This window comes from Cetorhinus maximus, chromosome 3, assembly GCF_964194155.1.
Source record: "Cetorhinus maximus chromosome 3, sCetMax3.hap1.1, whole genome shotgun sequence".
In the NCBI taxonomy this organism is placed as follows: Eukaryota; Metazoa; Chordata; class Chondrichthyes; order Lamniformes; family Cetorhinidae; genus Cetorhinus; species Cetorhinus maximus.
This window is the reverse complement of record NC_135881.1, coordinates 195,055,164-195,070,996: the sequence shown is the minus strand read 5'-3', so window position 1 is coordinate 195,070,996 and position 15,833 is coordinate 195,055,164. Positions and strand designations below refer to the sequence as shown.

The window sequence follows — 15,833 nt, the reverse complement described above, 5'->3', positions numbered from 1 at the left end:
TATGTACGCAAATCTTTGAAGGCAGCCAAACATGTTGATTGTGCCGTTTAAAAACACATCTAGGATCCTTGGCTTTATAAATTGAGGCCTAGAATACAAAAGCAAGGCAGTTACACTAATTCTTTATAAATCACTGGCTACACCTCAGCTGGAATATTGTATCTAATTCTGGGCACCGCACTTTAGGATGTGTATGCAGGTCTTGGAGAGGGAGCAGAGGATATTTACTACAATGGAACCAGGAATATGGGACTTCAGTGATGTGGAGAGACTGGAGAAGAAACGGTTGTTCACCTAATTGCAGAGAACAATTGCTCATGAATCCCCACTTCCTTCTTGGTACCACTGGCAGCCATGCCTCCAGCTGCCCAGGTCCCAGCTCTAGAATTCCCTCCAAAGAAAAAAAATCTCTCTGCCTCTCTCATCTCATTAAAAGCTCCACTTTAAATCCTACAAAAAGCATCTGGTCCCCAGTCCTAATGGCCCCTTCTTTGGCTCAGTATCAATTTTTGTCTGATAATGCTCCTGTGGAGCTCCTCAGATGTTCCACTACCTTAATGGCAAACTGTAAATTCAAATTGTTGAGAGGGTTACAGGGAGAGGTAATAAACGTTCAAATTTTGAAGGTTTTTGGTAGAGTAGTTAGGGGAAAACTGTTTCCAGTAGCAAGAGTGTTGATAACCAGAGGACACAGACTAAGGTTAACTGGCAAAAGAACCAGGGGTGAGATGTGAAGGCATTCTTTTTCACACAGTTATGATTTAGGTTGCACTGGGTGGAGAAAATAGATTCAATGCTAACTTTTATCAGGGTATTGGATAAAAACAGAAAGTGCTGGAAAAAGTCAGCAGGTCTGGCAGCATCTGTGGAGAAAGAATCAGAGTTAACGTTTCGAGTCCAATATGACTCATCTTCAGAACTCGTTAAACAAAAAGTTGAATCTGCTTCTCTGTGATCAGCAGATGTTGCCAGACCTGGTGAGTTCTTCCAGCACTTTCGGTTTTTAACTTCAGATTTCCAGTATCTGCAGTATTTTGCTTTTATGTTAGGGCATTGGATATATTGGACTTGTAAAGGCAAAGTCTACAGGGCTCTGTGGAAAGAGCAGGGGAGTGGAACTAATCTCTGTCACAGAAGCAACACAGATAGGATGGGCCGAATGGACACCTTCTGGGCTGATTCTGGTGGTCAGGCCCTCTCACCACAGGCCCAATACTTACACTGAGCGCATAGGCCTCACCCTCACTTCCTTGACAGCTCTTCATTTCCTAACAAGGAGATGCCAGGCCACAAACCTTGAAGAGGAAAGAAAAGGCAACAGGGGAGCCATTAGTGCACTCTCACTCAGGGATCTCCACCAAAACCGCCATCAACTTTACAGCCGGGATGCTGATCACTCACCGCCCCCACCATCACCGCACCAAGCCGCGCTTCAACCCAACTTGAACCAAGCCCGCTGAGCGATGTGTCAGCTAACCAATCAGCACTGGAGCGTCAGCGCCGCTTGCGGGGATTTACCCAATCAACTGCCGAGGAGGGCGGGATTGTTTGGCTGTCAAGTTAGTGTGTGGTGCGCTGTCAACAATGGACTGTCAGCTGACTGCCTGGGCCGCGTTCAGCAATGTGTTTGCAGTCGGCCTGTCAATCACAGGGCTGCGCTAACTGGGCCCGGCCAGTCGATCACAGCTCGAGCCGGACCCGGCCTGTCAATCACAGGGCAGCGCGAGCCGGACCCGGTCTGTCAATCACAGGGCAGCGCGAGCCGGACCCGGCCTGTCAAAGGGCAGCGCGAGCTGGAGCCGGCCTGTTAATCACAGGGCAGCGCGAGCCGGACCCGGCCTGTCAATCATAGGGCAGCGCGAGCTGGACCCGGCCTGTCCTCCTGTGGGCGTATTGTTTGTCGTTGAAAGTAAATACGAACTTAAATTGATCCTCTGAGTGAATTCCAGAATCTATTGGAGATAGAACCACCAGGAAGACCTGGCCATCCTCAGGACATGTGCCAGCAACATGGGTGAAACTCTCACAATTGGTGCACACATAAAAGGATGTTCCAATTTCCTTTAATAAACTGTTAATCAGCAACCGCCATCTGCTTTTTACTTAATTAGCCAAATTTCTTCTTTTATTTGCTCTTGGAATGTGAGCATCACTTGCTTGCCCATCCCTAATTGCCCTTAAAAAGGTGGTGGTGAGCCACCTTTTTGAACCGCCATAGACCACGTGTTGATACACCTTTTCAGCACCATCATGATGGTGATCCTCCTAAGGTAGTGATGGGTTACTGGACAGCCTGGACTAGTTGGGTAGCTCAACAAGTTATTATCAGAAGGATCACTCAATCACTTCCTTAAATTTTTCAGACTCATCCCTCAGCAGCCCTCATGCATCTTTTAACTATTTCTCTTTTCAGCTTTTTGTCTCACGCTCTTGAGCAGCCAGCTCTGACCCTTGCACAGATGTGTGGTCTCCTGACATAGCACTGAACTCAAGGGTTCACAAGCAAAAGCTCTCAATTGACTGCTGTAGTTCCTTTCATTCTCTGACACTTATGCCCTATCATTTCCTCCTTGAGCCCTATCTTCATTTTCAACTGCACAGATATATTTGCATAGATCTCTTCCCTGTTTGCTTGCCTTTATCTTTTTAGACCTGACCTGTTCTTGTATTCAGGCACCTTCCTTTCAAAGCTCATCCACTTTAGACATGACTGAGATCAGCGCCTTACCTGCTTTTACTTCACCGCCTTAGAATTTCTCCTCATACTGATGGATCCAGTTGGATTCCCCTTTCTTACTCATGTTGCTTACCTGTTGCAGGGTAAGTGCACCACCCTCACTCGTAGCTTACTGAACTAGTTTCCTCCCTCAGGAGTTAGGTTATGAACCTTCGTACCTTGAACGGATTGCGGTACGGTTACTTTGACTTGTTATTTGCCTAGTCCTGCCGTCTGTTGCCAATTGTTACAGAGTTCGTGCTTGTCAAGGACATTTCGTCCTAGTTTACCATCAATGATTTGAGTCGTCAATCCCAATTGGGCACAATAAGACTTCATTGTAACATTGGAAGAATCAATCTTTCACACAATATTCAAAGACGAATTATCAGGTTCAAGATTGGTATGATCTACTCCTTGTGAAATGCTAGAAACAGCGGAGGTCCAAAGAGACTTGGGGTCCAGGGTTTCACTGTTGGCCAGGTCTGCCCCTGGCAAAGTATTAACTTGTTTCAGTTCTATAATTTTCCTATTCATGGCTTTGTTATCTGCTCGCAGTTTGGAAAGTTCAACAGCGTTTCCTTTCTAGGTCTCTTCTTTTCCATTCAGCTAGTTCTTTAGCTCTTTAGTGTCTTTCTTATACCATTTGGCTTCCTCCTGGAATATTGAATATTGCTTTGTCTTCTCTGCCAACTGGTTCTCCAGTTTGTTCAGAGTGATGTTAAATTCATTTTGCTTCTCTTCGTAATTTTCCAGAGGAACAAACTTTGATCTGAGGGATACTTTTGCATGTAAAGGTCCTTCACCAGGTTTTCCTTTTCTTTGCAAAGCTCAATTGCTTCATCTTTTCTTTGTATTGTAATTCAAGAGTCTCCTAAAGTTTCTTCTGCTGCTCTTCCATTCTGCTTTTCACGACAGTCTTCATTTCTTCATGGTGCTGAACGGTTACATACTCCTTTTGCATTTGATTTTGAAGGACAATCAGCTGATGTTTCAACTGTTTATTTTCTAGTTGACCTCTTGCCAACTCATGCTACGTTCCAGTGCATTGCTTTGTTACTACTGACAGCTCCAACACTGCAGTTGCTGAAGTAGTCTTCAACATCTTTCTTAGTCCCTCATGTTTTCCAGGGCTTTTCAATATTTTCAACATATTGGCTTTTCAAAGAGTCTTTCAGGACTGCAACTTCTTTGAGTGCCTTTTCTGCCTGCTGTTGTGCTTGGCTGTACTTCTGGTTGAATTTTTCCAAGGCAGCTTTGACACAAACATTTTCCTGTGGGAATTGTTTCATTTTCTTTTTGCAGGTTTTGTTTCTTTTGGGTTATCTCAAATAGCCTTCCTTCATTCACAGCCACCTGCTCGCTCCATACTGCCACCTACTGTTGCAGTTTGGGTACTGTATCAACATTTTCAAAAAGCTCTATTTTAAGCCTTTCGGCTTCTCCTCAGCCTTTCCTTTCTTTGGCACCAAACTCTTTGGCTCACACTTCATTGCGCTGATATGGTCTGCAACCATCTTGTGGTTTGCTTGAGTATTACCTCTCTCAGCCCAGGGTCTCCTGTCTCCCTTGCTCTGGGGTCTCCTGCCTTTCTCACTCTGGGGCCTCCTCGCCTCTTCAATGCTTTACTGGGGATGTTCTAGACCTTCTTTTGAGATGTGCTATTTCTACAACTTGGAGTTTTAAATGTTTATCAGAGTCTTTTAATATCTCACCAAATGTGGTTGAAGAGTCATCTATACCTTATTTTATGGTTACTTCATTTGCACATATACCAAACAAGTATACAAACGTATTATCTTATACTTCTTCTGATTCCTTACTTAATCCTCATGCACTACCATAATTTAAAAACTTTCTTTTCCAAGACTCCCAATCTCCGGCCTGGCTTAGCCCTTGCCTTGGCCAAAATGGGTCTGGTGGTTCTAATTTTCTATCCATGGCCACTTTTAATTTTTGTAGTTACTGCTCTAAATCTCACTGCCCTTTTAAGAATGGCTGTGCAGGAACCATTTTTCTCTCTCTTCAAAATGGCTCCCTGACTGTCGTTTTTTTTTTCTTACTTGATCTTCCTGCACTTTATTATGTTCGGCGGGCTCTGGCTTTGATTGCGGGCCAATTAAGAAAAGTTGTAAACTCTGCAGGAACTTTTGTTAAAACAATAAGCCAGGGACTCCACTGAAAGTGGAGGCTTTTTTTGAAAAAATCTTTCCTCCCTTTAGTGCAGCACAGCAACCTCATGTTATAGTGCTGGCTGTAGACCCCTTTGCTGCAGCTCTCCCTCAGCTGTGTTCTGGATGTGCTGATCCTGAAGCTGCTGCCTATTTTAAAAGGTAAATACAGCTTTTTTCCTGTATTTTGATCAACCTTCTTGTGATTTGGCTATGTCTCTTGGACTCTGTCTTCACTCAGGTTTGGCTTTTCATTTGCACAATGGATTCTTCTTGTTTCACCTTTTCTTCCTTTCTTTTTGAAACTTGCTCAGCATTTATACGATCAGGCCAGATTCCTTGACTCTGTCTTCTTTGATCAATTTCGGCAATGGACATGCTCTGGTTGAGTCCTTCAACCTTTATGTCTGTAACTGAGCTGTCTATTTGGGAAATCCCCCAACTGTGTCTTCAATTTTTCTTTTTTAGGCAACCTCCAATGGTGCCTACAATTTTGGCACACTTCTCTCAGGTCAGCCTTTGGTTTTCTTTAGTTTTTCATACTTTGGGATTCTGGGGTGCTGCTCCAGCTACTTTGAGGCTCTGGGTTCATTCATTTATCTGCCACCATGTTATAACAGTTCGTTTGGTGCCTCACTAAGATGTCTGGAGACTTGTATGTTTAAACATAATCCATTTATTGTTAACCCAGAACTACGTACAGATCCCAAGTATTGCCTAGGCCTAAGAGAAAAATATTGCAACCTTGAAGAACAATACCATCTTGTCTGACTACTGTTGTAGGATGAGCCCCGAGACATTCCATGTTGTTCTTTCTCAGGCCGAATGTAATTAAAGTTGTGATAAGCATTTGCGTAACCACAATGTCTGTTGTGATGGGAATGGAAATTTACTGGAACATGGATTGGTCAGTAAACTTATGCAAATAAGCGGTTTGAGTTGTGCAAAATTTACTGATTAGCTGTAAAATGCTTTCCAGCAAGTGTTTGTGTATTCTGCTTTGAGACGGTACAATAACTCTCGCTATATTGTTCTCCCTTGTGCACAAGTAATAAATGGGGTTTCTACATACGAGATGATGCCTTGGTGTGATTAATCTCCAACAGTTTCTGGAGGTTCCACCGAGATGACTAACCCCTAGGTTTGAGTCACGGACCTTGCAGTTCAAGGATTCCTCAGTCTGCGGCAGCCCCATTTGGGCTTCTGGGGCTCGTTGACTTGCGATCGGCCTTTGCCTGCCTGTGGCTGACTCTTAGGGTAAATCATCTCTTTAAGTATTTAGGAGATTAGTCTGACCAGTAATTTAGTGTACTCAGGGTTCGAGTCCCCGGAGTTGAAAAGTAGTATTAGTATACCCAGGGGTTCGAGTCCCCTGGAGTTGAAAAGTAATATTAGTATACCCAGGGGTTCGAGTCCCCTGAAGTTGAAAAGTAGTATTAGTATACCCAGGGGTTCGAGTCCCCGGAGTTGAAAAGTAGTAGTAGTATACCCAGGGATTCGAGTACCCGGAGTTGAAAAGTAATATTAGTATACCCAGGGGTTCGAGTCCCCTGAAGTTGAAAAGTAGTATTAGTATACCCAGGGGTTCGAGTCCCCGGAGTTGAAGAGTAGTAGTAGTATACCCAGGGATTCGAGTACCCGGAGTTGAAAAGTAATATTAGTATACCCAGGGGTTCGAGTCCCCTGGAGTTGAAAAGTAGTATTAGTATACCCAGGGGTTCAAGTCCCCGGAGTTGAAAAGTAGTATTAGTATACCCAGGGGTTCGAGTCCCCAGAGTTGAAAAGTAGTAGTAGTATACCCAGGGGTTCGAGTCCCCGGAGTTGAAAAGTAGTAATAGTCTACCCAGGGGTTTGAGTCCCCTGGAGTTGAAAAGTAGTAGTAGTATACCCGTGGGTTCAAGTCCCCGGAGTTGAAAAGTAGTAGTAGTATACCCAGGGGTTCGAGTCCCCTGGAGTTGAAAAGTAATATTAGTATACCCAGGGGTTGGAGTCCCCTGGAGTTGAAAAGTAGCAGTAGTATACCCAGGGGTTCGAGTCCCCGGAGTTGAAAAGTAGTATTAGCATAGCCAGGGGTTCGAGTCCCCGGAGTTGAAAATTAGTAGTAGCATAGCCAGGGGTTCGAGTCCCCTGGAGTTGAAAAGTAGTAGTAGTATACCCAGGGGTTTGAGTCACCTGGAATTCAAAAGTAGTATTAGTATACCCAGGGGTTCGAGTCCCCGGAGTTGAAAATTAGTAGTAGCATACCCAGGGGTTCGAGTCCCCTGGAGTTGAAAAGTAGCAGTAGTATATCCAGGGATACGAGTCCCCGGAGTTGAAAAGTAGTAGTAGTATACCCAGGGGTTCGAGTCCCCTGGAGTTGAAAAGTAGTATTAGTATACCCAGGGGTTCGAGTCCCATGGAGCTGAAAAGTAGCAGTAGTATATCCAGGGATACGAGTCCCCGGAGTTGAAAAGTAATAGTAGTATACCCAGGGGTTCGAGTCCCTGGAGTTGAAAAGTAGTAGTAATGTACCCAGGGATTCGAGTGCCCGGAGTTGAAAAGTAGTAGTAATGTACCCAGGGGTTCGAGTGCCCGGAGTTGATAAGTAGTATTAGTGCACCCAGGGGTTCGAGTCCCCTGCAGTTGAAAAGTAGTAGTAATGTACCCAGAGGTTCGAGTGCCCGGAGTTGATAAGTAGTATTAGTGTACCCAGGGGCTCGAGTTCTCTGGAGTTGAAAATTAGTAGTAGTATACCCAGGAGTTCGAGTCACCTGGAGTTGGAAAGTAATATTAGTGTACCCAGGGCGTCGAGTCCCCTGGAGTTGAAAAGTAATATCAGTGTACCCAGGGCGTCGAGTCCCCGGAGTTGAAAAGTAGTAGTAGTATAGCCAGGGGTTCGAGTCCCCTGGAGTTGAAGATTTAGTTTCTGTGTGTATTTTTGTATATATTATTAAATAAAAATGGGAAATATGGCATCAAAGAAACCCCAGGTTCCCCCTTTGAAGGGAACCCCAAATGCTTATATGTATGTCCATTACGGTCCTGAAATTGTCCAATATGTTTCTGATTGGGTTAAATGGACTCAAGGTAAAGGAGAGCGCTTCCCACCAGATGGAACTTTTAATCGGGCCAGAATTGAGCGCTTTTAATATGTTTTAAGGGAGTTAGATAGTCCGCTACTGAATTTTCTGTAACTTAAAAAAAAGAATGAATTGATCTAAGTTACAAGAGGTGTTTGTGCTGAAGAGAGAGAGAGAGAGAGAGAAAGGGTACCCCTAGGGGGTTAATGAGCAATTTGCAAGCAGCAGCAGAGAAAATGTGAGCTTTCGTCAGTTTGAAGGTCCCTATAGGTGGAGCCTTCAAGATCCCTTTATTCCCCCCACTGCTACTCGAAGCTTCGTTTAGAGTTAAGTTCAATATTATATGAGTATCAATACATACCTTTATCTATGTGTTTGTTTGTGTGCAATGAAGCATTTGTATGTGAGCTTTAATGTGTTTTCTTCCCTGAATTGTCTTGTGTGTAGTTGAGCATTTTAGAGTCGAAAGCCCCATATTAGATTAAAGGAAAAGTTTATTCAAACATTCCAAAGTTTTGAGTATAAGGTTTGAATTGAGATTTCTGGCAAAAATCATAATTTGAAGGTAGTGTAAAGATAAAACAGGGCTTGCCTTTGTTTGAGATGAACCAACCCTTGTACCACCCCCCTTGCAGACTAGTAGGGAATAACCCTCATCATCAGCTTCCAAGCTGATCAGGATTAATACATACGAATTAGTATTCTAAAGTTCTGAGGAAAAAAATTACTTGAAATTCAGAAAGAATCTAGGAAAACCAAAAGACATAAACACAAGGTCTAGGTGGTTCCAATGGATAAAAAGGGGTTTCTTATGAAGAGATGGATTAAATATTAAAGGAAATCTGCTTCCCAAAAGCACTGGAATTTGAATTTGGGACAATCTTGAGATGTAAAGTGCAGTGTAATTTAACAAGTTACTTTTGAATCACTAGGATGCTATCCAAGATAAAGAATGTGTCGATAAACATGCGGAAATTATAACTTGGATACAAATCATTACACATGAAAAAGAGGTTGTTTTAATTTTGATAGTGTAAATTACAGTTCTTACAAAGTTTGAAATTTGAGGTTTGGTTCCTGATAATTTCTCAAAAGGGAATTTTCATTTTAAAAGGTTTGACAACAATTGGCACTGATTCAAATGCTGCAAGCTTTTGTATTTGTAAGTCTGTTCCCAAAATATGAAGCTAAGCTCAAGACCTTGACAAAGTTTGGCAGAAATCCAATTTTTGGCCGAGTTAATGAATCTGGGATAATTCTAAAAGAAACGGGTCAGACACAATTTAGTGGGTTACTTTTGAGACAATAAAATGTTTGAGAAGAAGATAAGGAAGCAAAACATGTCAATTTCTGACTTCTGTTTTTAAAACTGTTATGAGAATATTTTATTTATTTTAAAGTCTCTCCAGGCAACCTGAACAAGATAAGATGGTAGCTTTTGCATGTGTAAAATGGTATGAGACGGCAGCAGGAGAGAGTAAACTGGAAGAAGTGGGGGTGCCTAGCCAGATGGATTCAGAACAGGGAACTCATTTTACAGGGGGAGTCATTAAAGAAATGTGTAATCTTATGGAGATTAAACCTAAGAGTCCAGGGACGGTGGAAAGGATGAACTGAACTTTAAAAAAAACATCAATCAAGAGACAGGGAACAGCCCAACATTCTAATGCGCCGTGGGCTACCCCAAGCAGGACCGCCAGGTTCACCCCATTTGAAATGATAACAGGAAGGGCCATGCAATTACCTGAAGACATTATAGTAGGAGGTGTAGGGCCACTGAAAGGAAAAATACGGACTATGTAAGGGAATTAAGTAAGCAATTACATGAGTTAAGAAAGGAAGTTAGAGACTGACAGATGATTAAGGATTTGGAAACAGGCAAATCCAAAGAGCAACAACTGACCCCCCCAAGTGGGGAATAAGGTGATGGTCAGGGTGAGCTCGGAGCGAACAGGCATGGACCATACGAGGTAATTATGACAGGTGATACATGTGTACTTGTAGACATGAGAAAGAGAGCCGATGTTAATGTCTCCACAGATCTACGATCCTGGTCGTGGGCGTATCAGCACTGGCAACAAGGTCGGGGATCATCACTGCTCATCCCACACCGCAGGAGTAACTGTGGTACAGCACGGACAGTGCCGAATGCGACACGCCACGGGGACTGATAAATGTAACAGTAGGAGAATAAGTCCTTTCAAATTGTAGTAAGGGTTTGCTTCAGATCGGGCATGGGAGGTCCGCCACTACCCAGCCACCTCCCACCTCTACTTTCACAGTCCGAGTAGAGATAATTGAAGCCCCTCAAACCACACCGACTGACCCATCTTGTCCAACTATGCATCCAGGACCGGCGAATGATTTGGCACTGGTTAATCAGAAGTTTTATATGATAATGTACACCATGAGCTGGTACCCGTAGTCTTGAATGTATCTGGTGTCGTCCTGCCCCAGTGGTGCTCAACCTATACCCAAGCACTCTATACGGCTCTGACGTGCCAATTGATGACTGAAGCAGTTCAGTTCAATGGCGAGATGTGATCAGGCTTGGGAGGGAACCGCGTTAAGCGCAGCCTGATAAATAATGCTGCTACGATATTCAATGTAGGGATATCATTGGTTAATCCAAAGCCTGGCTACTGTGCTCAAAAGTCATGCGGGGACTATCAATAAATTAATTGAAATAGGGAAAAATATTCAGACGAAGCGAGCAGAAATGATGTATGCAGCACCTATGGATCTTGGGCATTGGAACAAGCCCGAGAAAATTTAAGACAGATTAAAGAAGGCAATAACCCTTTATGGGTAACTAATGAGCATTTATTGAATCTCTCACGATACAAGAATCATGACTTGACCGGTTGCCAGCTCAGAGGTTTAACACGTGTATGTAGAATGAATGTTGAATGTATAGTGAATAGTAATATGCTAATAGGCATTGTATTAGTAATACCTGTCATACCTATGTCAATGACATAACCCAGGCAAGACGCCCACAGTGATTGCTGGAACGGGACCCCAGCCATGGGGCCCATTTGTACACCTACAAATGGACTTTATACAAATGCCTAAATGTATGGGATATAATTATGTTTTAGTTATAGTATGTTTGTTCTCGCGATGGGTGGAAGCGTATCCCACCTGACAAAATGATGCTGTTATTGTTGTAAAATTGTTGTTGTGTGAATACATACCCAGATTTGGGATACCAGAGATTTTATCAAGTGATAATGGACCTCATTTTACCACTAAAGTGATAAAGGAACTGTTGAGGGCCTGACAATGCAACCATCACCTTTCCTGCCCATCACCACTACTGGGGCGGTGGAAAGACAAAATGGTATTCTGAAAAATAAACTAGCTAAATTATGTGCAGAAACTGGTTTGACATGGCCTGAAGCTCTACCCTTGGTGCTCATGACTTTGCGCTCTCACCCTAACTGTACCACCTCCCTCTGTCCTTATGAAATTGTAATGGGACGTCCTATGCACCTCCCAGTGGCCCCACCTTTGTCTGCTAGGGAAATGGACATCCACGCTATGGATGAGGGAATGATTACATACTGTCTAGCGCTCACTAATTCTCTCAAAAGCTTGCATATACAGGTAGTAGAAGCTCAGAAAAAGCCCACCATTGAAGATTGCCATCAATACCAGCCCGGGGACCTAGTCCTGGTAAAGACCTTCAGAAGAAAGAACTGTTTGGAACCTCGATGGGGAGGGCCTTTCCAAGTCCTACTCACCACCCATACGGCCGTGAAGGTTGAAGGACGTCCCTTGTGGATACACGCATCGCACGTCAAGCGGACGCTGACCTCGGACGGAAGTGCTTGTGCAGGAACTTTAACTGAGCCGTCGGAATGCTGACTCTGATTTGGATCCTGTCCTGCGTGATCCTTGCGGGGGCATGGACTACCAATTCTGTGGTTCAATGAATGCAGGCCGTAGCCTCGCAAGTAAATCGGACTGAATGTTGGATTTGTTCTCATTTTCCTGTTAAGCCCTCCTCCTCAGAGATGCATTTTTTGGCTTTCCCCTCAAGGTTCTACATGGTCCCTAGGTAATAGGGTAAGTCTTAGGGTAAGTCATCTCTTTAAGTATTTAGGAGATTAGTCTGGCCAGTAACTTAGTGCACTCAGGGTTCGAGACCCTGGAGTTGAAAAGTAATATTAGTGCACCCAGGGGTTCGAGTCCCCGGAGTTGAAAAGTAGTATTAGTATACCCAGGGGTTCGAGTCCCCGGAGTTGAAAAGTATTAGTAGTGTACCCAGGGGTTCGAGTCCCCGGAGTTGAAAAGTAGTAGTAATGTACCCAGGGTTTCGAGTCCCCGGAGTTGAAAAGAAGCAGTAGTATACTTAGGCTCATTCGATTAATACATGAATGTATGGTGAAAGCCAGAATTATGGATTATAGCAGTTAAACTATTTAATGCATATTGGGCATAGATGTTGCCTATCGTTCTCATGAACTGTACAGGATGCAGATCCATGTAGCTTACAGAACTAAACTGAGAGGACAATGCAATGGGAAGAAAGAATATCTGCTTGTGGTTCCAGGTGGTAGACATGAAGCAAAATCTACTTATCTCAGCTGAAACAAGTCAAAAGCTTGGAGTGATAATTCTCCCTGTACAAGAAGAGATTTGCAATGTTTTGCATGGCACCAAGCCATTGACCGCTGAACAGGCCCTGACAAATTACAAAGATGTTTCACAGGTCTTGGGTGTCTTCCCGGTGAATATCATCTTGAAGTAAGTGAGAGTGTGAGACCAACTCAATATCTTCAAGGAGAGTTCCAGCTGCTCTCAAGTCCAGCCTGAAAAACAAGATAGAGGATCTTGAAAAGAAGCAAGTAATCAAGTAAGTGATAACTCCTACAGACTGGATTAGCAGCACGGTAGCAGTGAAACAACCCAGAAAGCTGAGAGTGTGTACAGATTTAAAGGACCTCAGTAAAGCTTTGAAGAAATCTCACGACCCTTTGCCAACCATTGAAGAAATTTTGCCACAACTTGCCAAGGCAAAGGTTATTACTGATCTCAATGCGCAGAATGGACACTAGCATGTGACGTTGGAGGGAAGCAGCAGTTTTCTGACTACATTTTGGATGTCATTTTGGAGGTACAGATCGTTGTGCATGCCTTTTAGAATTTCTATTGCTCTGGAAGAGTATCAAATCAGACAGCATGAGATCTTCCAGGAGTGGAAGTGATTGTGGATGATCTTCTAGTGTATGGATGTGGAGATATGATGGAAGAAGCTATCACAGACCATGACCAGAAACTAGTGAGAATGCGAGACAGAGGTCACCAAATGAACCTGAAGCTGAACAAAAAGAACTGTAACTGACGATGACTGAAATCAAGTACAGTCCAGCTCACTGCAAAGGATATTCAACGGTATGGGGCACAGAACAAGAAGCAGCGTTTACTTGCATCAAACAACTAGTGATGACAACAGCAATGCTAAGGTACTATTATGTCATGACAAGAAGGGACAGAGAGTCCAGAAAGTACAAATCTAAGAGTAAATCAACAGGTAAGGCTGGAGGTTACAAAAATAATAAGGACAAAACTCTTTCTGAATGCATATAGCATTGGAAACAAAACAGAGATAAATAAGTACAATATCCTGCAACTGCCTTTTCTCTTCAGATGCTTATCCAATTTCCTTCTGGAAGTCCCGACTGTATCTGCTTCCTTGTTTGCCTGGAATTAGGCGTGCCTTGCTGCTCATCAATTGTCAAAGTATGTGATCGATAAGAGCAAAATGCTGGAAATCTGAAATGAAAACAGAAAACGCTGCAAATATTCAACAGGTCAGGCAGCATCTGTGGAGAGAGAAAGAGAATTAATGCTTCAGGTCTTCAGTTCTGATGAAGCATCATCGGTCTAAAACTTGGGCTGGATTTTACGTTTTTCGGCGAGACAAGGGAGGCAGAACAGAAACTGAGTGGTCCACTCACTCAATCCCGCCCTCGCCGTCTCAGTTCATCCAATCAAGCAACGTCAGATGGCCAATTAGTGGCCATCTGGCAGGAGGGAGGCCAATGAGAGGAGCAAATGGGAGGTTCTGCGCCCAATCAGCACTGCAGGTTGGGGTGTCATGTGGCAGAAGGTACAAAAAAGCTCAAAACTGATTTTAAAAACTATGCCTGGTCATTGCTGTCGTAAAACATTCTCAAACCTTTTCACATCCGGCGCCCAAAAAAATGCAGCAGACAATGAACAGTTTCAGATGATTGGTTCATTCACAAGCTCAGTAGCTTGTTAATTAGTAATTTCAAAAGGGCTGGCGGGCTGCTGATTTCTGCGTTCGCTCGCCTTCAGCAATTTGGGAGAATGGCTTCATAACATTGTATTGCCGGCCCGATGTAATCATGCCCTATTTCACCTTCATGTGGTGAGGGGACGGGTGGCATGAATATCAATCAGCGAATATCATTGCTGCAGGAGTTCCTGAGGGTAGTCACCTAGGCCCGAACATCTTCAGCTGCTTCATCAATGACCTTCCCTTCATCATAAGGTCAGAAGTGGGGATGTTTGCTAGTGATTGCACAATGTTCAGCACAATTCGCAACTCCTCAGATACCGAAGCAGTCAATGTCCATATGCAGCAAGACGTGGGCAGCATTCAGGCTTGGGCTGATAAGTGGCAAGGAACATTTGCACCACACTAGTGCCAGCCAATGACCATCTCCAACAAGAGAGAACCTAATCATCTCCCCCAGACATTCAATGGCATTACCATCACTGAATTCCCCCACTATCAACATCCTGGGCGTCACCGTTGACCAGAAACTGAACTAGGCCAGCCATATAAATACTGTGGCTACAAGAGCAAGTCAGAGGCTGGGAATTCTGTAGAGAGTAGCTCACCTCCTGACTCCCCAAAGCCTGTCAATCATCTACAAGGCACAAGTCAGGAGTGTGATGGAATACTCCCCACTTTCCTGGATGAGTGCAGCTCCAACAACACTCAAGAAGCTTGGCACCACCCAGGATGATGCAGCCCACTTGATTGACACCATATCCAGCTCCTTATACATTAATTCCCTCTGTTTTGTGTTCAAAGACAGCAAAGCTTCTTCGTGCCTTTCTCACTGTAAGGCCTTTTTTGAACTGATGTAAAATGTCTGCTTATAGAAAGAGTGCCTCATGGCAGAGATCACATGACTATGACAAGCCAGTTAGGACATGTAGTATTGTTGCATTTCAAAACCCAAACATTCCCCTTTCCACAATGAACAAAATACACAAACGTCCCCCCTTTCCCAAGGAACGAAAGACAAATTTGCATGCACAATCATGTGTAACTGTGAGCTACCCAAGTTACCCACTATACACCCACTGTTCTCATGCATTAACAACTGTTTGTTCTACTAGCCAGTCTGCATAAATTGTCTTTAATTTGTGCAAACCTCTTAATGGTATGCACATGCGTTGTCTTTGGTTGTTCATCTGGGTGATGTTCCTTTTCCAGACAGTGTCATTCCCATGCCACTTGTTGCCATGGTAACTGTTGTTGTTCCATTGCCGTTGTTGGGACCCCTGGACCTCTGGGATTGATGGTAGTTTTATACTCTGTACAGCTGATGAGATCCCATTTTCCTGACCGGCAAGCTGCAGTGAAGGAATAGCTTCTCTTGATGTCCATATATGCCTGTGGTTGCACCAGTATATTTGATTGTTCACTTCCACTGCTGCATACTATCGACATTGCAACTTCTCAATACATGTCCCAAGTTGCCAAGTGGCCTGACTCCTGTTGAGAGCACTGAAGGTTTGCACCCTGACTGGCTCTCCAATGCACAGCTCTAGCAAAGGTTTGGTAGTCTTGTCAAAATGAAATTTATCTTTCTGCCGTTTCACTTTGATTTTTTCACT

The 15,833-nt window shown here is 43.7% G+C and overlaps 1 protein-coding gene across 6 annotated transcripts in view; it reads right to left on the bottom strand.

Moving 5' to 3' along the window:
• The window catches only part of fyco1a (FYVE and coiled-coil domain autophagy adaptor 1a), a 197,293-nt gene extending 194,063 nt beyond the window's left edge, over nt 1–3,230 (bottom strand). The window contains exons 1-2 of one of the 6 annotated variants that reach the window (XM_078539514.1): nt 2,729–3,230; nt 1,221–1,295 (exon numbers count right to left, since the gene is read on the bottom strand). The gene's annotated coding sequence lies outside the window, so the exon portion shown is untranslated. Of the gene's footprint in view, nt 1–1,220; nt 1,468–2,728 lie in introns of those variants that run through there. The other 5 variants (XM_078539513.1, XM_078539517.1, XM_078539519.1 and 2 more) reach the window with 5 other exon arrangements.
• Between the last annotated feature and the right edge of the window lie 12,603 nt (nt 3,231–15,833).